Genomic DNA, 25,717 nt, shown 5'->3' with positions numbered 1-25,717 from the left:
TCTTGCCTGGCATCAAATATTGTTTTTAGTATCCAGTCCAGATATTAGACAATGGCAGTCATGGAAAGTTCAAGATATTAAAAAATAGTCCCCAAACTAGGGAAGACTCAGTTTAATTGAACCACAGAACAGATTTATGGTTCCAGCCATGATGGAGTAAGAGGAATCACACTTATTCTCCAGCCTTACGCAATTAAGAACCTGAACAACATAAATGAAGCAATGGTTTTCAGATATTAGATATTAGGCAGCACAGGGAATTCATCTGGGAGGAAGAAAAATACACCCTACAATTGCCCAACTAGCAGAGATAGAGTTGAACATTTAAGGAGATGGAGCATCAATAATTAAAAAAAAAAAAGAAAAGAAAAAGAATTAGAGTACTCTGGAGATGTGGAACCGATTCTCCTTGAATCATCAGGGGAGTACTGACCACCATGTGAAAAACCTACATGAGCCTGCAGAAAGGAGACAGAATAACTACTGAGGTCATGGAGGGCTGGAAATAGATCATATATTCAAGGGTTAGAAGGGACATCAGGTAAAGTACTCAGAAATTCATTGCCTCTGTATTGGGGCCAAAGTAGCCTAGACTAAGGACTATACTGATTCTGCCTTGAGCTTACAGAACCAGCTTCAGAAGAATCAAATTGTAGCCACATAAATCAACTATGTCTTAAAAGAAAGATTAAAAATATTTAAAGGGATACCCCCCCTAAATTTAGTATGTACAAATGAAATTTTACAGTATCTGGAATCCAATAAAAAATTACTAGTCATGTAAAGAAGTCAGAAGGATACAACTCATACAACAAAATTAATTCAACCAGTAGAACTGAACTTAGAATGATGGAGATGCTAGATCAGACAGGCATTAAAATTGCTATGATAAAGTATATGTTTAAGAAATTAAAAACCTAATCATGTTAATATTTAAAAAGAGCCTCATGAACTTGCTAGAGATAAAAAAAAAATAAAGTCTCAGATGAAAAATACACTGAAGGATATCCAGAGCAGATAAACTGCTACAGAAAAAAAGTTAGTGAACTTGAAGACTTAATAATAAAATCTACTTAATAAAACATAAAAATAAAACATTGAAAAATAATGTAAATCATATCAATGAGCTATGGGGACAAATTCAATTTAAAAATCCTATGAGGAGAAATATTTGGAAAAAAATGACTGAAAAATGTCCACATTTGAAAAGACTTTAAGCCTATAATTCCAAGAATTTCATAAAACCCAAATAGAAGAGACACAAAAAATTGCACAAGGCATATCATAAAATTTCTTAAACTAGTGAAGAATTGACTTAAAGTTTGCAAAATGGAATCCCTCACTCTCATTTATTTTTCACAGGTTGTGTGAAAGGGAAAAATGATATAATTCTATTGCAAAAGATTAATTACAGAGAATGTTTTATTTTGTTAAATTTTTATGTTTAGAATAAACACCTAAGCTTAATATTGAGAAATGCTTCACAACCATTGCTTCCAGTCCTTGGGACAGACCCCAATATATTTGTATTTTCAAATTAGCCAGTTTTTCATGTTGGTTTCTTAAAACTTAGAGGAAAGAAAACAAAAACAAATAGAAAAATGTCCCTTGCGATGTTAGATTATAATTTTAACAGTTCTATTCCCACCCTTTGGGGGATATACTGTGATATGGAATTTGGCATTACTTAGAGTCAATTTTTATGTGGAGAAGGAGGAATAAGATTTCTGCCTTTCCTTTGGTATTTACACATAGTCCTTCCTGTTAGATTTTGTTATATTCTCTGTTTCCATTCGTTATATTTTGCTCCATGTGGAACAACGTATACTGAATGCACACAACACTGTTATAGGTTCTCGAGAAACTCCAATGAGCAAAATAAAAACATTCCTCCTCAATAGATATTCTAGAATTTTACACACTTTAAGAAGATATTTTTAACCATCAGATCTCACATTAATTTTTGTAATAATGTTATTATAATGGAAAATTAAAATAAGCTAGCTTTTATTTTAATTAAAAGAGCTCCTTTTTCTGCCTCATGCCTGTTTAAGTATAATATTCAGACCGGGTAAATTGTGACTATCATACTAATATGAAATGAAGAGTCTTCAAAGATTTTATTTAATCCACTAATTAATGAAGGAAATAGCAAGCTGTTAAAATCAATTCAAATAAGAACTCTAGACCTTTTTGCACAAATCCATTTGCATTGCCATGAGCAAAAATCATTTACGTGGCTATGTAACATAATTCCAGGAAACAGTTGCATTACTTTGGTTTTTTTCAAGTTAACCTCTATGTATCACAGGTAGACACCTCTATAGATTCAAATAATTCCAGAATATCAGTTATGCAATTCTCATTATTTTATTCAAAGGACACCCAGTGATCTCTTGGTGCAATTCAAAGTCTTGAACCAATTCCTAACTTATTTGCCATTATGTTAGTGCTGTTAGAACTTTGCTAAAATGCGTTAAAGCATCGCAGTTGATAAATTAGAAAAATGTTATGTTTTATCATGATTTCTAAATTGACTCCTCCTGAAATTAGACCTAAGCAAAATAAATAGATAAATAGATAAATAAATAAATAATAAGTGATTTCTACAGAGAAAAGCTTTAACGTTTACTTGCTTTAAATTATATTTAACTTGTAAAAATTACAACATATAGATTCACAAACACTAAGTGAATTTGACTCCATTTGAGGTAAACGTTGATGTCTGGGAGCTAAAGATATTAATTGCTTCTCCAAATTGGAAAAAATATTAGCTAATTTGAAAGAAGGCAAGGAAAATATTTTTCAGTAAACTCTAATAACTTTGTAAGTTTCAAGGTAATATATCAAAAAATAACTATAGCCACTTATCTCTTATTTTGCCTCAATGATTTTTTCCATATTCTCTTTTACAGGTCAGTAAGTAGAGCATGAAAGGTGATTCTTCAATTTCCTGGGTGTTTAAAAATAAAAACCAAGTGATTTAAGCACCGTAAACTTAGTTGTATTTTGAGATTTATATTTACGTCTTAAAATTGTAGATGTGAACACTTAAGATAAAAAAACACCTATGTCTTTCTAACAATTGCCTTTGTTTTTCTTGGTAGCACTTGGATCCGTATGGTCAATCCTATGTCAACAGCTAAATGAAAGGAAGCTCTTAGGGTTTTTGTTTTGTTTTGTTTTTTACTCATGTTATTTCTGAGTATTTTAAACCTAACCACAACTGTAGTTTCGCACAATTTCGTGACTGTTTATGCTTATACTTGATCGGTAATGAATATGTAAAAGTGCAGAATTTAACTTCCATGCTGTAATGTGTTGCTTTAATCAATACTCAAAGATAGTTTCAGCTTATCCACACCTCCCAACGTCAGGATCAATGCAGAACCAGCAATTTCTTTTTCCCTACAGTGAGACAGAGTTCATCCATCTTGCCTGCTAACACATGGACCCTTCCACAGGGAATTAAAGTGATAGAAAAATATGTAATTGTCTCCTCAGCATCCTTGGGAGGCACCGTGTGAGCCGTTTCCTCTGGCACTTGTGCACCAACTTTGTTTCTCTGCTCTGTGACTACAGGGTAGTTTCATTTCAAGTCACGGATTCTGGATACCAACCAAGCTGGCAAATGAAAAATAACTCAGCCGGGGCCATTTCACCCACCAGTGATCTCTGTCTGTGAGATAATTCCTCCCTGAGGTTCCTTTCTCTCCACTTCTGTGTTCTTAAAGGGCAGCAGGCTGGTGCCACTGTTTAAGGTTTCAATTAAGACGTGTGCAGATATCAAAGGAGGAACAAGCAGGCCTCTGCAACGACGCCTCACGCTTGCCTCTCAGTTCTAGTTCAGAGATGGCAAGATGCTCAAAAAATGTAGTTCATTAATCCCCACAACAGACCCCGGAGGTTGAGAGGACAGAGAGGAGGCCAGCAAGAGGATCAGGTTTGAATGGTGTCTCTGTTGGTTGTGGACGTTTGGAGCTGACTGTGAAATCTATGCGGACACACTGAACCCTTAGTTAACCTCATGGTGCAAATGTGTTGATCAAAGGCTCTCTGTCAGTGTGTCTGATTAAAAGCCATGTAAGAGCACTGAAGACATTTCCTTCTGGTTAACGACTCTGATTACAGGGGGCTCCTGGAGTGAGTTTTCCTCTTAGCGGTCAAGCAGGACCCTGGCTCCCCCTGGAGCTCTAGGGTTTCCCAATGGCACAGCTTCCTGTTGCTGAAGGCTTCAATTCATTCACAGCTTGTAAATCAGTAGCCTGTAAATCAACAGATTGAGCTACTACTGTTTAAAACACAGTTTCCTCGACAAGCTTCCTTCTGGTTTTGTTTTCATATATCAAGGGTAGAAAAAAAAAGTGTCCAATTTTTAACACCTGGACCGATGGGGACTCAGCAGGAGAGGCATGTTACATCAAGCTCTGCAGTGTTGTTTTTGTTTCAGTGGAGCAAGGATTTAGTGGCTCCCGTCAAGATAGTTAGCATTTAGTTAGAGAAATGATAAAGGCCTGTCTGGAGGACATTGGAAAATACGAATGCTGAATATCTCTTAGCAATTTTTAATGTCTGATAAGAAATAGAAAGCTATAACTGAAATGAAAATCAAGACATGTTGTTATTTGTTTACTTTTCTATGTTAAACAGTTGTAGATAATATTTTGAAATGGGTATGAGATGCTTAACCCAACTATATTGAATATTTGATATGACCTAATGCCTGTTGAAACAGAACCAACAGCAAAGGGGCTAGTTAATTGCAGGAAATCCGTTGTTAATGATCAGTCATACAGAGTAAGGCATCAAAACAAATAACTGAAAATGTGTTAAATTTCTAAATGCGTGGCTTCACCTATTATTAGAGTGTTTTAGATGGCAATAACAGGGGCCTGGGTGGGTCAGTCAGCCAAGTGTCTGCCTTCAGCCCAGGTTGTGATCCTGGAGTCCCAGGACAGAGCCCCATGTCGGGTTCCCTGCTCGATGAGGAGCCTGCTTCTCCTTCTCCCTCTGCCTCTCCCTGCTTGTGTTCTCTCCCTCTCCCCCTCCTCTCAAATAAATAAAGTCTTAATTTTTTTTTAAATGGCAATAACAGGTACCATATACTCTATAAAATATAATAAACTCACTCATTATTGCCATTTCTATCAGAGAAGGACAGAATTCTGGGACAGACCACTTGTAAATTTTAATGTTAAGTTCAAGGTCAACATTTAGCATGCATATTTAGGAAATAGAATAGTTCTGTTTTATCCTGCCCCTTCTATTAAATGTACCAAAATCACATAGAAACTTTATTTATGACCCTTGCCAGGAATCTGAGACCATCTATGTATTGATTCCATTTATATGGTTGTCTCTAGGCTCTTTGATGACGAGAATTCTGGAGCTAATCTTTTGAAGAAAATTAGTAGTAGTAGTAGGAGGAGGACTAGTAGTAAAACAGACTTAAAGACTGATCCAGGTTCTTGGAAGGAAGTTTTCATAAACCAGAAATCTCCCTCTAGGGTAGAGTAGAGATGAAGAAATCTTTGTCTACTTTGGTAAGAAGAGCTAAGACAGCATCATAGATGGTCACACTACCAAACACACACACACACACACACACACACACACACATACACACAACCAATTATAACTCATCAAAAAATAAATATAAGCTAATAGAATATTGTGACAAAAATACTTAATATTAAATGACAGTAATCAAAATGTAGTGTCACTATCAAGGGAGCAGAAATGTTTGAACCTCTGTGCTCTTAATTAGTCAAATAATTTTGACAGATTTTTAAGAGAATACTAGTAAATAAGAACTAAATTAGTGGTAGTGAAAATGATGTAAGAACTAAAAATCATATCATATCAACAATGCCTTGAGGGACTGAGATCATATACCTAAGAAGTATAGACTTAGGAACAGAGAAAGGCATTTTGCAAACATCCAAAGGAGAGAGGTTAAACTGTATTCACGTAGTTTCAAGAAGGAGAACAAGGATCAAGAATTAGTAGATACAGGAATGCATATTTGTTTCAAAACAAAACATCATTTGAGTTATTAAATTTGGAGATATCTAAAACATCATTAGTTAATTCTTATCACTGGAATTATTTAACACAATTGGGTAGACAATTATAGCATGTTGTAGAAAAAGTCTTCATAATATGAAAGTTTGTAATAGCAGTTAAGATAATTCACTCCCAGTAGATAAAGCATGACTATAATAACAAATCTTACTGGTTACAAAAATGTATAAGCTATAGGGCCACCTGGGTGGCTCAGTGGTTGAGTGTCTGTCTTCAGCTCAGGTCCAGGAATTGAGTCCCACATCGGGCTTCCTGTGGGGAGCCTGCTTCTCCCTCTGCCTGTGTCTCTGCCTCTCTCTCCGTGTCTCTCATGAATAAATAAATAAAATCCTATAAAAAGAAAAAAGATGTATAAGCTATATCTCTACCCTCCCTCTACCCCTCCCTAGGTCATAGGCCCATTCCCTGATTACTTCCGTTACCAGTCTCTTGTATATTGCTCTAGGGATATTCTATCTGTGTGCAAGCATTTTACTAATTGGCAGTATGCTCCATGGACTTTTCTAAAATTCCCTTTCCCCTAACAGATAATTCCATATTGGTGCTTGAGACACTATCTTACTTCTCATTTTAGCTACATAGAGCTTCTTTTAATATATGTAGAATAATGTTAGACTAGTAATCATATGGGTGTTTTCATTCTTGTTCTGAGATGAATTTGAAAATATCTATTGATTATATCTAAATACATTAGAATATATGTAGGATAAATTCTTAAACATGAAATTTCCAAGTTCAAAAGAATTTGCATTTTAAATTATGATAGGGAATTGTCCCACACAGATATTTATTTATTTATTTATTTATTTCCACACAGATATTTACATTTTCCCACACAAAAACGTGTACAATTTAAACTTTCACAAAATGTACTTCCTTTTCATTTGTCTTAACACAAATGACATTGGGCACCTCTTTACATTTAAAAAATGCATTTATATTTTTTTCCAGTACCTTGTTTTCATGACCTATACCGTTTAGTTAATAAGTTGTTGATCTTTTTCATATCAGTTTGTAGGAAAACTTAATGTGTTAAGTAAATAAGAATTGGACTATGATAATTGTTACAAAAATGTTTCCAAAACTTCCTGGTCTTTTATGTTATTTATTTATACTTTTGTTATTAACTTAATATTAACTTAATTTGGACTTGGCAGCATATTAAACGATTCTACCTCTACATCCCAATTGTATAAAACACTCTCCTGTGTTTTCTTTGAGTGCGTTAGGGTTCATTTTTCAGAAGACTTAAACATTAGTCCATAAAAATTGTTTGTTATAAGGAGTCAGATATAGATCTAAATATTACTTAGAAGGCTGCTCAGGTGTTAAAATATCGATTAATCCATCTTCTCTTCATTGATATGTAGTGACACCTTTATTATATGATATATTCTTTTTTTATATGATATATTTTTTTATGTATGTTGGACTATCGATTAAAATATCGTTAAATATTAACGTGTTAAAATTAAAATATCGATCAATCCATCTTCATTGATATGTAGTGACACCTTTATTGTATGATATATTCTTTTTTTATATGATATATTTTTGTATATATGTTGGACTATCCATTCATGGATCAATACCTATCATGGCATTTCAAATATATCTAATAATGATTTGAGCTAGTTTTGTCCAATTACTTTTATTTTTCAGACGTTTTACAGCTATGATTGCATAATACCAGAAGTATTTAATATCTGGACCTATACAGAAAAAGTTTGCTGATCTCTGTTGTAGATTAATATTCCATAGTTTAGTATATTTCCAAATTTCTGAGGTAGTCACTACATTTCACAAACACAAAGAAAAAACACACAAAAAATTGTATTTCTTGGGCCTACCATTCATTCATAATAATTCAGCAGGGGCAGCAGGTAGTTCTCATAATGGCTACTCAGCAACCCAGGTTAACAGAAGCTTTATCTCAAAATTTGTTACCCTAAATCCTGTAGAAAAATGCAGTAATAGAAACATGTTAAATTATCAACTGCCGGGCAGTCCGGGTAGCTCAGGGGTTTAGCTCCGTCTTCAGTCCAGGGCGCCATCCTGGAGCCCCAGGATCGAGTCCCACGTCGGGCTCCCTGCATGGAGCCTGTGTCTCTGCCATGCACTCTCCCTTTCTCTCTTTCTCTCTCTCTATCTCAAGAATAAATAAATAAAATCTAATCTAAAAAGAATATTATCACCTGGCACTTAAAGCTCCTTCTTGAAAGTGACACAAATGACTTCTCATTTTGTATTGGCCAAAGCAAGTCACATGGCCAAGTTTAACTTCAAGTAAGTAGAAAATCAATTTTATTACATGCTCAGAAGAAAATAAGAAACAAAATATATTTTGGTATGAGTGTTCATGATTGCCATCATTAATGCAAGGAGATCCAGCATGTCTTGAATATTGAAGCATCCTATTCAAGAATATTCTATGCTTGGGAAATTATTAAAATGTTATATCAGATCTTTTCATAGTATACTTATTTATTTCCATCAACCCGCTGTTAAACAATTTTTGATACATTTACTATTTAGTATTATCATTTCTGTTACTAATGTAAAAGGGATTTTAATCGTTGCTTATAAATTGAAAACTATTGATTTTTATGATTACTTTTTATTCCCGGCCATATTACTGAAGACCACTATTGTTCTTAGTGACTTATTACTATCCCTTGGATTTCCCAAGAACACAATACTTTCTTGAAAAATAGTAATTTTGTATTTGATTTAGTGTATATTTAAGGTACTTTCAAAATCCAAATTTCCATAAGTATGCTTGACCTGAATTGGTATCCTAAAATGTTTTGCTTCACTCATTCATTCACTTACTCATTTAATATCCAATTAATTTTTAACATAAAAAGAATATTGTATTATTTCTTACAGATTGAAAATTGAAAAAGGCAGAGGAAGTGCCTGCTTCAAGGAACTCATTTTATATAGACATTTATTAATAGATAATTATGCAACATGAAAATCCTATATGGAAGGTAGAAATAATGTCATGTGGGAAAGCCTAGCAAATATGTCAGATTTAATATAGAAATTTAGCAATGACTAAGTAAGTATAGTAATGTTCCAAGGTCAGTTAGTGTCATTGTAAAAACAATTACCCAAAAATCATGGAAAATAAACCTACTTGTATCTTAAAATGTTTGTGTCATTTTCCAAAATATATATATAGATATATAGATATATATATCTATATATATATTTATATAGAGAGAGGTATTTACTGTTTTCAAACTATTCATTTCAAAACATCAGGGACAGTGTTACCTCTTAAATGTCTTACAGTGCCTTATATTATTGTACAGTGAACTCTCAATTAATTGTGACTAAATTGGTTTCTATTTAAGATCAGGATATTTCTAGGACAAAGGAGAGATTATTGAGAGCTAACAAAGAAAAAAAGAAAAAAAAAACTTTAGCAGGTATGAATAGGTTTTCAAATTATCGACACTATTTTTAGAGAAAATAAACTTGATAGTAACCGTGATAGAGATAATTTCATTGTGAATCCACTTGCCTAAGCCTCCTACATTATTTTTATTATTCAAGACTGAAGTAGGTGAACCCTACAAAATTCAAGGACATTCACAAATATTTACTTTGCCAGGACCAGTTTTGAAATATCTTCACTAGGGAGGAAGTGGCCTTTGCCAGTTACAGGGGACTCACAATTCTCCTGCTTCTGTTTCAGAGGCCTGAGGTAATTTGATGACTGATACTTTTTCAGCTCCCTAGAGAATCTAGTTAAATTGAGAAGAAAACAATCACCATAAATCATACACGATGTCTTGAGACTTAACATTTTTCATATAATTCACAGACTACTCCAATCATGACACTTGAATGACGTACGATAATAAGGTACATGGACCTCCAATTATCAAGTCAGGGTGGTCTCAGAAGATGGTAGAGATTTTTTAAATCGCAATATATCGCAAAAAATTGTGATTAAACACTGGGTCAGGTTAGCAAAGAAATGGTCTCCTCTTAGTCACCATCCATTTCATTAGGTTGATATTCCAGCAAAGTGAGACAATTACAGAAGAAATGATGAAAACTGTTTATTGAATGGAAAGCACATACTGTGTCAGATGTCTTCTTTAAGATTCTCTCCTCTCCATTATTTGCAACTGTATTATAGAAATAGACATTATTACAGAGAACCGGGTTACAATTCGAAGTAATTGCTCAAATATACACAGTATTCTTTCATTATTTTGGTCTCAGAGACCAAATATTTTTCTTCAACTGTCAAAGATTTATACATGTTGAAGCTCAACACATATACATTTAAAAAAATCATTCCTCTATTTTGCTTACATTCTTTGCTTACATTCATTTAAATATCACAATACTTTTTATCCCTGTTAGTACCTAAGAGATTTATCATCAATTGCTAAATATGATTTTATGTATTATCTGATTATTTATGAAGGAAATAAAGCTCAAAAACCGAGACTAAACGTGCAATACCTCCGTTTTATCTACTCTCCCACCTGTCATTCCCAGAGCTTTCCTCAACCCATTTTCCAAGTCTTTCACTGTTTCCTTAGAGTAAACCAAGCTGAGTTACTCATGACTTCCTGCACATGCCTCATACTTTCTCCCTTGTTTTCTCCAGCAATTTGTACAATGACAACATCTGTGAAGACTACACTCATAATTTATGAACTTTTTCAAATGTCTTATTTATGTGGTTTCTCTAAACTCAGAGAACCTAGCCACAATGCCTCCCGAACTTTTCATGCCATGATAACACAACCGAAGGAACCGCACACACCAAGCACGCCGTTTCACAACTTTGGACGCAAACTAACTGGAGGTTCCAGATGCCCCTGATCCACCCCGCTGGGCCAAGATTAAGAATGGGGCACAGGTGTAATCGGGCAGGCAAAGCTGAATTCTATACCAGGTTTTGACCTTATGTCAGGTGCTGTTTTATATTGTGACTAACATCATAGTCCTTTATTGCTCTCTCCTCGCCAGGTTTCCAGAACAGATCACACACTTTTTGAAAGTAGGGGCAATGTATTATTTAAAATTGTGATAAATTATATCTAACGTAAAATTTACTGTTTCAAAAATGTTTGTTTAGCTCGGTGGCATTAAGTACATTGACATTCTGAGCAATCTGTTGTGCCCAAGATTATGTATCCAAGAAACCACCAAGGAGCCGACACCGATGCAAACACACAGGAGGGTTGATTTACAAGCTGGAGCAGGGACGTGGACCCCGAGGTGGGTTTCAGCTTAGTTTTAAGGGCTGGTCTCGGGGACCTCCTGAAGGGCTGGAGCAATTCCTCAAGTTCTGTTTACATTTTGATTTGGGGCCTTCAAGGGCATTGAGCTCTGTTCTCATTCTAATAGAGGCTTCCTGCCACTGGCTTGGGCTCTGTTCTCATTCTAATAGGGGCTTCCTGCCCTTGGCTTGGGCTCTGTTCTTATTCTAATATGGGGCTTTCTAGGGCGTGAAGCTGTAAGCTGTTTTCTTCCCGTAACTGAAGTAATGTAAATCTCAGCTCTTATTCCAAGGGGCCTGGGATGGCTAAATTGTGCTAACGCTGAACTTAAAGTGAAATGGCCTTAATTTTCTCGGCCTCTACACAATCATCGCCACCCTCCATCTCCAGAACTTGGCTCTTCAAGGTTTATTTATATTTGTTTTAAAACATGATAGTGATTATTAGCATCCCAAACAACACCCAGAAGAGACAGATAGCTAGAGATCTATAAATATATATTATTTATTACTCATTTCCCTCTAAGCAGCTTATATTTAGTAGCAGCAATTATGTGTTAAGAGTTAGGGGCAGCCCCGGTTGCGCAGCGGTTTAGCGCCACCTGCAGCCTAGGGTGTGATCCTGGAGACCCCGGATGAGTCCCACATCAGCTCCTTGCAGGGAGCCTGCTTCTCCCTCTGCGTGTGTCTCTGCCTCTCTCTCTGTATTTCTCATAAATAAATAAATAAATAAATAAATAAATAAATAAATAAATAAATAAATAAATAAATAAATCTTAAAAATAAGATGAAAGAGTTAGTTTCTGATTACATTAGAAAGAGTTAGTTTCTGATTACATTAGAAATTTTGAATCATTGCTAAGCTTTACTGCATCTTATATCTTTGATTTCCAGTCAAATTCTTTGATGTGAATCATTTGTTTGAAGGCGTTATGACTGACTTAGTTACTAATGGACTTTGATGTATGGAGTGTAGTTTATCACACAGGCTTCAATTGACCCTAATAATTCAATTATTTTAATTAGATTATTGTGTCATAGTCATTAATAAGACCATGTCTTTGATATTTATTGTTCTTTGGAGGGTTTCTAATAAACTGTTGAAATTATTGTTACTATAATTTACCATTTTCCTCCCCAATTTGTTACTGACCTACCAATTTATATAATCAGGTTTAGTACATTAAATTTCTTTCTTATGACTTATGATATTTAAAGTAACGGCCACATCCCCTGGACTAGATTCTGTCTATAACCTATAACATGCTGACAAAAACCAACAAAAATCATATTAACATTAAGATAAAATATTTTTGGGAACAAAATAGACTTTTAAAACCAATACTGAGAAAATTTCAAATTTAAGCTTTTTTTCCTGCTGTCTACATTCTCCCATATTTTGCAATTTTTGTTGTCCTATCTCATTTTATGACTCAATTTTCTAAATCATATTGTAAATGAGTTTGCTCAAGCAGTCCTCCAAGCAATCTACTTGCAGTATATTGGTGTAAATGCTTATTTCATCCTGAGGTCTTTATTCCCTTCTTTTATATTTATTCTGAATATTTTTTTTGTTGTACCTCAGCAACTTAAGTTATGATTAACTTTGAAAGCTGGGATCTGATTTCAAAATACATATTGGCTCTAAACAAACTTAAAATTATTAGCTTACAGTAATATTAACAATTATATAATAATACATTTAATAAAATATTTAATAGCAAGCAACAGTGATGGCAATTGAGAAAATGTAGATATTTTCCTACTTCACATTGCTCATGCCCTGAATGTGCTAAAAATCGAACCCATTTTTCTGCCCAAATTTCCTAAGTTTAGGTCTACAATAGTTGATGAGAGGCTGTGCAAAAAAAGTTAGGTTATTACAATAAAATACAATGTTAATAACATTTTTGGGAAAATGTTATAGTGCCAATTTTAAAAAGAAAAAGAAGATCTGACATTGATCTTGCTAATCTGCTGCACAGAATGAAAGACTTGAGATTTATACATATAAGTAGGTTCTCCAACAACAATTATGTGGGTCACAGCATTCTCTTCTTGGGAAACCTCAGGGATTTTTTTCATAAATCCTATGAATGTTGCTCAAACATTGTAAGTATGCTTCTGAAGTGGACAACATAAGGAAGTATGATGAATTTGTAATTCATCAGATACTGTCGATCTCCTAAGCCAATAATAAAACAGACTATATAGTTTACATAAAATGAAAATCCATATTTTTTCATACCTATTTCTCTGAGTCAGACCATAATCACTGTATCATTCAGAACACGGCCAGGAAAAGAGAAGCCACTCTATGCAATTGAAATATAAGTTGTTCAACATGGATTTAGATCATTGCTGTAAAAACTGGTAGAGTGGAAGTCAGTGAAATGCACATTAAAGATCAGATAAGCTGCTACTAAATGTTCAGAAAGTGTATGTTGGAAAGTTCAGTTTAGAGCATCAAACTATGCTGGTCTCAAAGGCTTGCCAGAAAGCTTCTCTGATTTTCAAGAAACTCCATGAGGTGTGCGCCTTTCATCATGGTCGACAGCAGCCAAACTCAGGGTGCTCAGTGGGCAGTGGGAAGCCAGTGAGGATTTCACATCCCCCATGCATTTGGATACCTTTGATTTCTCCTGCTTTTGGCCTTTCATATCTTGGATTAGGTCCCTCTCATTAGCGAACTAGCCTTTAATCCAACAAGGAAAACGTCTGGGCAATGATTTTCCCAACGATACAGTAGAGACCTGGAAGGGAACAATGATGACGTCAAGTTGAAAGTTGGTAATTTGACAATTTGTCTTCAGTGAACATTGTTTTTCCACCTTTTACTTTTGAATAAGCTTCAGGCTTTCCCACATGACTGAAGAGATGCTTGCTCTCTCCTTGAAAGGAGAGACAGAAAGTCTGATACACCCACCTCATAGATCTCAGCATGGGGTTCTGATCAGTCACAAAACTATCCAGATATGGCTCTGTGAAGATCTAGTTATCCATAAATAAAACATTGAAATAGAGGGCTAAATAATACTCATGCATTTATATTAAGCATAAGGATTGACGGAGATGAAGATAAACTCCAAAATAGTTTATGTGCATAACATTACATATCCCAAACAAGTAAATGTAGCATATGTACTAAACAACTAAACAAGCACATGTATGTAAGTAGATACATGGTCACGGATGATATTTAATTTCTTTCTTCCACTAACAATTCATGTTCACTTTGCTCTCAGCTAGCATCTTAGTGTATCAGGGTGCTTTCACCTGGCGGGGTGATCCGAGCCTTTGTTCATGAAGGATGTGTTATTAATGGTCCAACCTGGATTCAGTTGCCATACTTTGCTTTAACTTTTACTACAGGACATGAGAACCTCTATATAGACCCTCATTATATATTTGCACCCCTGTGTGGTCAGTTATCCTAGCCAGGAGAGTAAGCCTTTTCTTTGACTATTGATTTTTGTCCATGATGAGAATGATGAATGTGACTAAAGATGGATGACCATCTGATCTTCCTACTCTATTGTACCTCCGTTATTTCCACTGATGAAAACATTCCCATCTGAGCAAAGCCCGGGGTGGCTGGGAAACTGGCAGACTCACATACATAATATAGATGCTCTTATCCACCTGATTAGTCAGACTCATGTGCAGCTAGTTGGTGAATATCCAATTTATGCTCTTATGAAAGTTCCATCCAAACACTTCTTTCCTGGAACTTCTTATCAAGCAGTGTTTTTTTCTTTCAAATCTCTTAACCATTCAGCCAAACTGTTAGCCTGTTTCCATGAAATAACATAGATCTGCATCTCTGGCCGTTTCTCCTTCTAGACAAAGAAAACACGAAAATGTTGAACATCCAAATGTAATGTTTGAAGTGTTGTTGAGAGGGTTACCTTTACAATTGACTGTTAGGATCACTGTTGAAGAAGTAAGGCAAAAATGTAATAGATGCACATACATCAGTACTGGTCATAATAATCAATAAAGTACCACAAATGTTTCTATGAGGAAAACCATTTTCATTATTATTTTATTCTTGCTACTCATTATAGTAACAATGCCCATCCTGTGTCTGATGGGGAACTACTGAATTGTCCTTTCTTTCTCCGAGCTTCTACTATCCCCATTGGATTCAGGATACTAATTTCAATGGTGGTATCTTTCATTGTAATTCTTGGCCTAAAAACGATTTTTTTTTTTTAATGATGAAGGTACTTCCTTCAGTTCTATAAAGAGAAAGCTAAAATCCTCAATCGGAGAACAAGGCTACTAGTTCAACGAAAGTAGGCTTACTGGGGGATAGTATTGGCATTAGTTTGTGAGGGTTACCATAACCAATTACTATAAACTGAGTGAGTAAAAAACATAAGTTTATTGCCTTACAGTTTTGGAGGCTAGAAATTCCACATCAAGGTGTCAGCGGGGTTGGTTCCTTCCAAAGGCTATAAGGGTAAATCTGTCCCATGCCTGTCTTAATTTCTGGGGGTTTCCTGAACATCTTTGACATTTATTGGACTGTAGATGTCTCATTCTGATTTCCACTCATGCTCACATGTCATTCTCTGTATGTCCAAGTCGTGTTTATGTGTAAATGTCCTGGGGTTTTTTTTTTTTTTAATTAATTTATTTATTTTTTATTTTTTTAAATGTCCTGTTTTTAATGTACACACCAGTCATATTGAATATGGGCCATCGTAGTGAACTTATCTTAATGAATTATACTTTCAATAAACCTATTGCCAAAGAGAATCACATTCTTAGGTACTGCATAAATTTGAGCCAGACACACTAACCCATGACAACATGGAAGGTATTCAGATTCATCAACATATATCCAAACATTCCTTTCCTAGTCTCAAGATTCTACTTATTCCTAATCAATGCCCTAATTTTTAACAGTAAAGAACTGACAAGACTATAGGCTGATTTGCTCTTAAAATAATTTAGCTATCCACAAGAAGGTCAGACTTTGAGATTTGTATTCACAAATGTTGGCCCTGAGACTATAATAAATAAATTATTTCAGAGCCTTGGCCTTGAATTGGAAATTAAAAGCAATGAATCTATTTTCTATCTTCAAGTTTTCCAGTACATTTAAAAGATGCCAGGCCATTTCACAGATCTTGTATTTTTTCCCCTCCATTATACTGTATTGCTATAGTCTCCTAATGTCTGTCTTATTTAGGTATTTGATTATCTGTGATGATTTAATTCATTGTTTCACAACTGTGTTCTAAGGACTATTAGTGTTTCAATTTCCATTTTTCATTGACAATGAAGCTATTACTAAATTAAAATCCAATAGGATTACAAAACTAGTTTCAGAGTCCCATCTTATAGATTCTATTACTTTAGACTTATAGCACGGAAACTGCATCAGTCAGCGTTAAGTCAGGAAAAAGAAAAGCAACCCAATATAAAGGTATAAGTTTTAATGCATTACTAGGGGCTTACATGATTATTGGGAAATGTTTGTGGAATGAAGATGCAAGGAACCAAAGCCAGAAGTAAGGTTGCTGCCACTGAAGGTTAGGGAAGAAAATATTGACTTTCCTAGCCTGAAGCACAAAAATGATTCTCAAAAGCTTGGAAGAGAGCTGCCGCATTCTCACAAATCTCTAAAATAGTTTGTACCGTCTCATTCTGCAGCAGAGAAGTGAGTGGTTACTATGAGCTTCTTAGTGGCCTGCTATGAACTTCACGTCTTCACATTCTTCTGGCTGCAATTCTATCTTGAGGAAAATAGCTTTCCCCTTTCTTCTGCTGTTCAAATCATGTGCAGGGTCCTCTCATTACCAAAATTGGGAACTGTATATATAAAAGAGGATTCTGGTATATGCATGTTCTAGCTTCTCCATGCAATGTATTCTTCAAGAGATGGCACTTATGTTGGATTGAAAATAGATAAACTCTGACAATGATGGTTTCTTCCAACAATTACATATATGACCCTTAACCTCCTTCATCACTTTATTCCACTAATTATTATCCTAAAATACAATTCAAAAACATCACTGCCCAATGCACCTTCTCAAAAAATTAAATAAACAGCAAAGACTTTCTGTAATTTACCTCCAACTTCCTTAGTCTAATCTTCAATGCTTTCAGAAAGTATTCATTCTTTTCAAGTTTACATGGATATTCTTTGGGATAAAACATATGCTAGGCTATAGAACAATTCTCAATAAAGTGAAAAGAATTAAAAGCATACAAAGTTTGTTTTCTGATCACAACAGAGTTAAATTAAGGATCAACAACAAAACAAGAAAAAAAAAACAAAAAAAAAAGATTTTAAATAAGTAACGTAAACTTCTACCTTAAGAAACTAGAAAATGAAGACCAAACTAAACCCCAAACAAGAAGGAAGAAAATAATAAATTTTAGAGCAGAAATTAATGAAATAAAAAAGAGGGGGAAAAAAGGAAATCAATGAGCCAAAAGTTGCTTCTTGTTAAAACTTAATTGATGAAAAATAAAAAAGAGAGAAGACCTAAATCAGTAAAATCAAGAGTGAAAGATGGGATGTAATGCTGACCTTATGTAATCAGTGGATTAAAATGGAATACTCAAAACAACTATATGGGTATTTGGTGAAGTACACACACACGTACACACACTGAGCTGAGGAAGGGAGAGTGAGAGAGAATTTTGTTTTTGTTTTTGTTTTTTAAGGGTAGTTGTAGATTCACAACTTTTAAAATGGAGAAAGTACAGAGGTGTCCCATATGCTCCCTGCCCTTACACATACATAGCATCCCCATTATCAACATCACTCACCAGAATGATACATTTTTAGCACATGTGAACATCATAATCACCCCAAATACATAGTTTATCCTTGGGGTTTACTCTTGGTGTTATACACTCTATAGGTTTGGATGGATGCCCGATGACATATAACCATCATTATATAACATACAGAATATTTTCACCACTCTAAAAATCCTCTGTACCAGATATATTTTTAAAAATTCAAAAATTACTTTTCAGAATATATTTCATTTCATTTGACCAACACTAACCTTGGGGAAATACATTCTCATTTATAAAACAGGATGCAGGCTGGAACATTAGATATTTGAGCCAAAGTGACCCAGATTTAAACTCTACCCAATACCTTTTTGGAAATAAGTTATTGAAAATATTGTTCAGCTTTTTGAGTTTCAATTTCTTTATTAGTATAATGAGAATAATTATACTACCATATGAAATAAATATCAGAACTGAGAGGTAATATGTATAAAGTGCTTAGCGTAGTTTCTGGCACCTAAATGTTCAATAAACAGTTTTGTTATTATTATCCATTGTTAGAGTTTATTTTGAGAAAAAATTATCAATAAAAAATCACAAATTGGGGCACTTGGGTGGTTCAGTAAATGGAGCATCTGCCTTCTACTCAGATCATGGTTCCAGGGTCCTGGGATTGAGCCCCATGTCAGGCTCCCTGCTTGGCAGGGAATCTGTTCTCCCTCTTCCTCTGCCCCCACTCATGTTCTGTCTCTCTCACTTTACCTCAAATAAATAAAATAAGAAATCTTTAAAAAAGAAAGAAAGGAAGGAAGGAAGGAAGGAAGGAAAGAAGGAAGGAAGAGGGAACGCTGGGTGGCACAGCGGTTTAGCGCCTGCCTTTGGCCCAGGGCGCGATCCTGGAGACCCGGGATCGAATCCCACGTCGGGCTCCCGGTGCATGGAGCCTGCTTCTCCCTCTGCCTCTCTCTCTCTCTCTCTCTCTCTCTGTGACTATCATAAATAAATAAAAATTTAAAAAAAAAAAAAAGGAAGGAAGAAAGAAAGAAAGAAAGAAAGAAAGAAAGAAAGAAAGAAAGAAAGAAGGAAAGAAAGAATGAATATCTAAGAAATTCCAGTTAAAATGCAATTTTTGTTATATCATTAAAATGATTTATAAATATAGTTTATGTATGGATAAGAAAACTATTATTCATTGTTACAGTCAGATGGATTTCTAGGCAGAAAGAATTTCTTAGAAAAATGTTGCAAATTGACTCATAACTATATGTGAAACAAGAAACAAATATGCAAAGAAATTATTAAAATTTCTACAATTCTGTAGTGCAGGAGCTTCTTGTTTCTATTCAAATAAATGTTGAGAATGTGAATGGGTTTGTACTTGATGGGTGATCTCACTGACTTGAAAGATCCTCTTGCCCTCATTTAGTTCCCCTGAGTTTAAGAACTTCCTGAAAAGAAATGCTAATATTCTGAAAGGCTGAGAGAAGAGTAAGTGCCAATTATAGTCCCAGTTGAGACAACACAACTCCCCTCATCAGTGAGCAAGTGAATCGTGGGAGGAGCTCCTTATATAAATGCTGCAGTAAATGTGGTGAGTCTGTAACAGGATATTTCGAAACACAGTATATAACTTTTGGATTTACAAGCAATTTGCTAAGAATGTGGACACTTACCTTCCTCTGCCATGATTTTAGTGCTTTTTAAGAAATATACTTAAATTTTATCCCTTCCCCAGAATACCTGGCTCTGTAATATGTTCCTGAGTTAAGAAGAAGCATGGTTTCTTCCTGTAATTAATTTTTTTAGAAGATTTTATTTATTTATTCATGAGACACAAAGAGAGAGAGAGAGAGAGAGAGAGAGAGAGAGGCAGAGACAAGCAGAGGGAGAAGTGGGCCCCACACTGGGAGCCTGACGTGGGACTCGATCCCGGGTCTCCAGGATCAGGCCCTGGGCCAAAGGCGGCGCTAAACCGCTGAGCCACCGGATCTGCCCTCTTCCTGTAAATTAAAAGAAGATGTGTATTTCCTAAATAGACAAACAAGCTCAAGCTAAAATCTGCTCATTATGCATTTCTGAAATCCTATAGTCTTCTACAGTAAAAAAATAGAAGAAAAGAGAATCAAATATATAATTTCACATCCAAAAATGAAAGAATAAGTAGCATTAAATAAAACATGGACAATTGACAAATTTATTATTCTCATTGAGGCACATTCAAACTACGATCCGTTATAGATTGAAGCTATCAATATAGCTACATATTATTTAAAAAATAATGTAACTTGGGGTACCTGGGGGCTCGGTGGTTGAGCATCTGCCTTTGACTCAGGGCATGACCCCGGGGTCTTGGGATGGAGTCCCACATCAGGCTCTCTGCATGGAGCCTGCTTCTCCCTCTGCCTGTGTCTCTATCTCTATATCTCTATATATATATTAAGTGCTACTTGTCGACTTACTAGTGTATCACAGTCAAATCCCCTTAAAATCTGTATTTATTACATGTATTAATGATTTTTAATAATTTTAAATTATGTAGCATAACTGTGAGCTGAAATGAAACTGCGATTCTTTATGGAAAATAAAAGCCACAAAACAATCTAGTAGTTTTCCTTGGGAAAAAAAATAAACAAATCTTTAAAATGATGGACAAGTTTTGAAGAGAGGATCCATTTTGTGTCCCAGGTTTGGCTAAATCTGTTACATGTGTTACATACTTTCCAGCAGCAGGTCTGCTAGAGGCGCACACTGCTTTCCGGAATAGTGGAATAGCAGAATTTATTTCAGGGCATGATAGACGTAAGGCAAAGAAAAGGAAAGAACATCTTCAACTTGACTCACCTTGTTAACACAAGTACACAGATCTGTGTTTTGCGTGTAGTACATTAGCATACATTCAAAATATTAAGTTCATGTTGTGGTTGGAGAGTTAACACAGCATCATGGTGAAAGATTATGGTCAGTGGAAGGGGGTCTGGGTGGCTCAGTCGGTTGAGCACCTCTTGATTTTGGCTTGGGTCATGATCTTGGGGTCCTGGGATGGAGCTCCAGGTTGGGCTCTGCATGGGGAATCTCTCTCTCCCTTGCATCTGCCCTGCCCTCCCCCCTAAATAAATAAATAAATAAATAAATAAATAAATAAATAAATAAATAAATCTTTAATTAAAAAAAGTATATGGTCAGTGGAGTTAAATTACATAGATTTAAATACTGAAAGACAAGGCTAGCTATAAGATATAAGATTTTGGGAAATTTATTCAGTCTCTGTGTTTCATATTAACTTAAAATGGAGATTCTTTATCCTAAATGCTTTTTGAGGGGCTAAATATACAATCCATATAAAGTTTTTATCATTGTCTCTGGCCCACAAAAATGCTTAAAAGAATTAACTATTATCCTTATTATTATAATCTTTGAGAAAAAAAATTTAAATACATTTTAGAGTTTTTTTTGCCTACTATTATCTGTTGCTCTATTTACTCTGTTTTTGTCATCTGTACAAAAAGTATGGGCTATTATTTCTTAAAGATATTTGTTTATATATTAAATAATCCCACAAACATTTACAAAGCATCTACTGTTTTGAGCACAGTTACTCATTAATGAAATAATGGTCACAAAATACATTTGTTCTCTATTTATGTGAATCTCAAAATACATGCAAGGTGGACTTACATAAACTTAAGAGGGGAGTTTTCTAGTTTATTATAAGACAATTGCCATCCTATCTTTAGTTGAAAATTAGTCCACCTGCACACTAATTACTTAAAATGGATCTTAATATGGATTGGATATAGAAGTTGGCATTTTCTGTCTAGCAGCAAAATGCTGCCATACACACAAGCACAACATTTATTCTTACAGTCATTCATCCATCGAATTGAATAATTGTTGAGTTCTTCTCTGTCTGGGCTCTGGGAGGCACTCTCAACCAAAACACTGATAAGAAATTCTTATCTTCACCCACTAAGAATGGTGGGAAAATAGATATGTAAACAGAATGTGAGATTATTTAGAGTTAAAGGTGTGAGCAAGGAGCTGTGGAAAAAAGAAGGAAGCAGAAAGAAGGAACACTTTAATTTTAAGTTTAAAAGTTGATAAATGTAGATACACATATAAAAAACAAAAGCTATAAATATGAAGAGTCTACATAAGAATGTTATAGTTCTTAATATATAAGCAATAGTCACAGTAATTAAGTAATTGCAAGTAATTATACGTAAGTAACACAAATGTGTATTATAAGCAACATGTATAAGCAATAGAAGATATATTTGACTAAGAGTAGAATTGAAATTACAGAGATAAAAGAAGAAAACGATAACAGAAACTGACTTCTGGCTAGAAAAGAATATTATGAGAAAAGAATGAGCAGTACATTCTCATTGAAGACAGTGCAGGAGAAATCCAGCCCATGGCTCCAGAATGAAGAGTCCCCTCATAGCACTGGGATCTATCTCAAGACAGTTATGGATTACATTTGTGAGTATTCACCAGTTACAATATAGGGGCTTTTTTTCTTGAAGAGGGAAGGCATATGTCATTTGCATTCATATAAAATAAATTAAATCTTGCAGCTTAAGATAACCATCAGCAGGATGCCTCCAAGGCTGCTCAAATTTCACTCTTACCATTGCCTCATACAGCAGTCTATCAATTTAAAAAAAAATATACACCATCTTTAACATCTAACATTTTGATTCATAGGTAGCAAGGTCACATTCAGAGTTCTGACATAAGGATGTCTTATTTACCAGAAAAAAGACCTTGGGACACCTGAGTGGCTCAGTGATTGAGCGTCTGCCTTCAGGAGAGGTCATGATCCTGGGATTCCGGATCGAGTCCTGCATCATGCTCCCAACAGTGAACCTGCTTCTCCCTCTGCCTGTGTCTCTGTGTCTCTCATGTAAAATTAATAAAATCTTTTTAAAAAGAAAACAAAAGAAAACAAAAGAAAAGAAAAAAGAAAAGAAAAGAAAAGGAGACCTTGATTATTCGTCAAAAAAGATAATGGGAAGTTGTTTTAACAACGGATAAAACACAATTGCCCTGCTCTTCTGATGACAGGTGTAATCTCATTCTCTGTTTCTGATGATGCTTGCTTGACCCCACAAACCAAGACCACAATGACAGCAACTCTGTGACTTTTATCTAAGGGCTATTAAGTAATCTATTGTTTGTTAGAAATTGATTGAAAGAACATCGCATGTTTGGACTGAGTTATGGCTGTATTGAGTGTTAGGTGTCTGGTTTTATAGATACCTAAAAAATGACCAATAGAGTCATTTATGACCACATATCATCTACCCAAGAGAGAATGAGCTTTAAACTCTCTCTTTTGACTGGAATTTTTAGGTTGGAATTTAGACTCTCAAGGACTAAACCAATGGAAGTGGAAATCCTTATGGAGGGCCTTAGTGTACACTCTAGAAATGGTAGAAATTATTTCTTTGGTTGAGTGATGCCTATTTTCCTGTTTTAATGGTTTTTCTCTCATTTTAAAAGTAATAAATATTATATTTACATGAGTTGGTTGGGGTTGCTACCTTTGCTTTCTACAAACCCATGCTGAATAAAAGTTAAATTACATCAAGAAAGAAAAAGCAAGTCAAATATTCAGGCTAAGACCTGGTTCCATAGTAGACTGACAAATTTTAGGAAGTGAGCCCTTAAGTCTCAAAAGCACCTGAATTCAGTCTATGAACATTCTGCTACCCCTTGGCTCATTGGACCTCAGATACATTCCCTCTTTCCCCCGCTTGGCTGAGTATCAAAAAACACTGACCCATCCAGGCTACATTTTCTTGAAATCTGTGTGATGTTAGTCTTACCAATGGCCTCATATAGGCTTAATTTGGCCAAAGAGAAGGACTAGCAGGGCCCAGAGGCATCTCTGACACAGCTCCTTCTACTAGACTGGCCTCATTGGTTCCATGTTCTAGTGAGGATCTAGATTCTTTGGCTCTGGAAACAATACGTCCTTTGCTGGTCTCTCCAAGCCATGGTAAAAGATTCCTGTTGTTGCTCATCTTGGGTTCTCTTTTTTTATTGTCTATGTAACAGATTCCTTGAATAGATTATATTTGTTTAAATATTCACAGTAGCACTTTTATAACTGGTTTGAATTAACCAATATAGTTCTTGGGACCAGAGGTAGACCCAAGACAAAAATCCTCAAGTTGAACTTCTGAGATTAATGATGCACCTGTTTAAATGGGATATTGTTAATCAGTGATTTGCAGGAGTATTATGATTATGCCTGTGGTTACTTGGAATGCCAGTCAGAAGCAAGACTTTAAAATAGGAGGTGTAACTCCGCTCGACCATTCACCATAGAAATAATGATGCAAGGTAGAATCACCACTTCTGCTGACATGAGAAAGCTTATAGGCAAAACAAGTCAGATCTTTGATGTCTCCATTCAAAATACAGGGAGCAAAAAGAAAGCTTCCAATCTAGATTTAAGAAAGTCCACTTCAAGCTTCAGGGAAGACATTGCTGTTAATTGGGGCTGAAATCTAAGGTGAACACATAATTGTTATATGTGTTACATAGAAGTAAGGGTATTGTTGGAGAAGGAGTAAGACTGCAGTACTGGGTGAGCATATCTGAGTGTAGGCACCCAAGCAAGCCTTAGAACCATTAAGCCCCAAATTTCCCTGAAATCCTTTGCAAGCAGAAGAAATCTGTTCTTCCTTCTCTGAGGAAACTAGGTATGTTAGTCACAGTCTACTGGAAACAGAAGACCTACTTGTGTAGGATTTTGAAGTTAATCTGATGATTAAGCTTCTTAAACATATTCCAGTATAAAGGGGGGGGGAAGGATATTGAGGCACTCTGGACTTGTAACTGTGGTAATCTTTATTATCCACATTATAAAAAAGCAAAAAGAAAAAAAATGAGATCTCAGTCAGGCCTAGGGTTACTCAATAGGAGCTCTACTTGTAGAAACAATCAATCATTTGGATTTATTGGAAATGCAGCCCAACTTCTTTTTCCACCAACTTCCAATATTGCCTATTGGTAGTTGCATTGGCCAAATCCAAGTAAAAGCCAGAAGTTAACAAGGAATGGTTGACCTATAAGAGCTAGCATCTAACACTATATGTAGGTAGCAGAGTGTGGAGAGTAGACCTGAAAGTGGAGGAGAGAAAATGTAGACTCTAAAGTATATTCTACTCCTCTTGCCAATTTTTATTCATTCCAGGTATTTACTAGAAGGAAAAAATTCTCAGACCAGAGAGACATTCTCTCATTAAAGGATAATGTTGCTCCTAAGTCCAGCTTGGAAGGTTCAGGAACTGAATAAAAGACGAAAGAGACACAAAATGGCATGGGGATCAGGGGACCAACGCGAAGCCACAAAGATCCTGAGCTCATAAAGGCTGCTGCTTTTATTAGGTGCATTGCTTAATCCTACATGTTGGAAGGACAGACCTCTACATTAGGTAAGTCTGGTAGTACAAAGAGGCAGGCTGAAAATAACTTCTAACAAACATCCCTCCCATACAGGGTGTACGAGGAAGTTTCAAGTATGATGAACAGTCTACTCTGGTGTTCCGGCTGGTTCCATCCTGCGTTCAGGACTTACTGTTCTTCTATATGCAGAAACTT

General features: G+C 35.3%; 1 long non-coding RNA gene across 1 annotated transcript; it reads left to right on the top strand.

The window, feature by feature from the left end:
* Positions 1 to 11,202: 11,202 nt before the first annotated feature.
* LOC140625067 (uncharacterized) lies at positions 11,203 to 23,563 on the top strand. The gene is made up of 3 exons (XR_012024444.1): positions 11,203 to 11,337; positions 22,406 to 22,585; positions 22,861 to 23,563. It is a non-coding gene; the product is annotated as an uncharacterized lncRNA (long non-coding RNA).
* The last annotated feature ends 2,154 nt before the right edge of the window (positions 23,564 to 25,717 follow it).

The sequence above is a fragment of the Canis lupus genome, chromosome 35, assembly GCF_048164855.1.
Source record: "Canis lupus baileyi chromosome 35, mCanLup2.hap1, whole genome shotgun sequence".
In the NCBI taxonomy this organism is placed as follows: domain Eukaryota; kingdom Metazoa; phylum Chordata; class Mammalia; order Carnivora; family Canidae; genus Canis; species Canis lupus.
This window is presented reverse-complemented; position numbering and strand designations above follow the sequence as displayed.